The sequence below is a fragment of the Manis javanica genome, chromosome 11 (genome assembly GCF_040802235.1).
Source record: "Manis javanica isolate MJ-LG chromosome 11, MJ_LKY, whole genome shotgun sequence".
Taxonomy (NCBI): Eukaryota; Metazoa; Chordata; class Mammalia; order Pholidota; family Manidae; genus Manis; species Manis javanica.
This window is the reverse complement of record NC_133166.1, coordinates 23909121-23911315: the sequence shown is the minus strand read 5'-3', so window position 1 is coordinate 23911315 and position 2195 is coordinate 23909121. Positions and strand designations below refer to the sequence as shown.

The window sequence follows — 2195 nt, the reverse complement described above, 5'->3', positions numbered from 1 at the left end:
GCTCATCTAATTCTCAGTATGGAATAATAAAGGTCCATGGCACTTAGAGAGGTGTCCTAATTTAGTTCTCAATTGTATGGGTAAGAAAGCTAAGACCCCAAAACAATGATATTCTTGACAAAGTAGGGGCTCTGTAAGAAACATGCACAAAACTCTTAGAGATGCAATGTCACTAGAAACACCAACACCAACACCAAATGGAGTTATTTGACTAGTTTCTCACCTGCTGCCATATACTGGTGCTCACTTGATCTGAGAATAGAACTGTTAGCAAAAAAAGAAAATCAGCTTCCAGACCCACCATTATTTCTGTTTTGTAAATAATATATGAACCACCTGACCCTGGATTTGTTTGGTCTTGATCCCATAAATGATGGGGTTCAGAATAGGAGGAGCCAGAATGCAGACACTGGCCAGCAGTACATGGATATGGGGTGCAATGTGTGTGGTGTCCAAACCTCTGAGTAAGTGTAGTAAAGATCCCAGGCCCATAAAAGAGGATGATGACACAGACATGGGAGCTGCATGTGTTGAGAGCTTTGTGACGAGCTTCTTGGGATGGGATGCGGAAGACAGCCTGGAGTATCAGCACATAGGAAAAAAAAATTAGCACAATATCTAAGACAACTGTTGACAGTAGGACAAAAAATCCATACCATACGTTCACTTGGATATCATTGCAAGCATATTTGGCCAAGCCAATATGTTGACAAAAGGTGTGTGGAATAATATAATTTTGACAGAAAGTTAATCTTTTTAAAAGAAATATGATGGGGATAATTGTAATATAAGTTCTTATAAAGATGGTCATGCCAATTTTCCCAATCAGAGCCTGTGTAAGAATAGTGGTGTATCTCACTGGGTAGCATATGGCTATGCAGCGGTCAAACACCATCACCAGCAAGATTCCTGACTCAGAGATGAAGGTGGAGTGGATAAAGAAGAGCTGAGTGGTGCAGCGACCCAAGGAGATCTCCCCAGCATGGAACCAGAAGATGGCCAGGGCCTGGGGCACTGTGCACGTGGAGAGGACAATGTCTCCTCCGGCCAGCATGCAGAGGAAGAGGTACATGGGCTCATGGAGGCTGCGCTTTGTGAGGATGATGCAGATGAGCAGGCTGTTCCCAAACAGGGTGATGACATAGGAAATGAGGAAGGGGATGGACATCCACATGTGCTGCTCCTCAAGGCCAGGGATGCCCAGCAAGCGGAAGACTGTGTGGCTGACACCAGTGTGGTTGAAGGAATTCATGCCTGGATTAGATAACTTGGAAGCTCACTTCCTGTTCACAAAGATGTAAACACAATTTATGTTCAAAGATTTTCTTTGTGCTTTCAAAGGGCTTGCAAACTTACCTGACTATTCCGAGCATTCCAGGAACTATGAGGCAAAACCTATAAAGGTGAATAATATGGGGTTTGTTTTCTCGGTGAGGTCCTAAGTTTATAACTAAATTAGAACATTTATATAACTAGCAAAAATTGAATGATTAAGTCAACATACAAGTTATACAAGAAAAAGTTAATGTAAAGACAGAGGTAATTTTCATTAGTCGTATTTATAATAGTCTTAAGAATGATTTCATGTCTGAACATAGCTTTGAAGATACAGTACGACGTTGTCAGATTCAGGGAGTCCCAAGTAATGAATAGAGTGGAGTCATTTGGAAATTTAAGGACAAATGCAAAATAGGTTAAACTGACTTTTAGTCTTTGAGGTTGTGATGTTGCAAATTTGGAGCAACTGGGAAAAAAGAAGGCAACAAAAGTACACAAGCTCTGAATACAAATTAAAGTGTATGGCTTCATCATTTGAGGGCAAGTGGTCATCCTTGAAATGTTTTGAAATTGGAAAACATTCTGGATATATTTATCTGGCAGCTATGTGGAAGATAGAAAGGGTATAAAAAGAGCAAAATTTGAATTTGATGAAATAGTGAAGGTTTCCCTAGAAAGAGAAATTGATGTTATTGATTAATTACTATCAAATTGAAATAAGATATAAAAAGCATGCTTTTTAAAGTGTCTTCTCCATTTTAGACACTGATGTAAAAATACTGTTCATAAAATACCTTTCATTTCTTTAGCCAACAGAGACAAATAGTGATTGTCGTATTAGTTGTTAAGAACGGGGATTTTAGGCTCAAGAATATTGTTACAACTCAAAGAATAGAGCTGAAATGTACAGCTTTTTC

General features: G+C 39.3%; 1 pseudogene; it reads right to left on the bottom strand.

The window, feature by feature from the left end:
• Positions 1-303: 303 nt before the first annotated feature.
• Positions 304-1252, bottom strand: LOC140844192 (olfactory receptor 52B4-like; annotated as a pseudogene).
• Between the last annotated feature and the right edge of the window lie 943 nt (positions 1253-2195).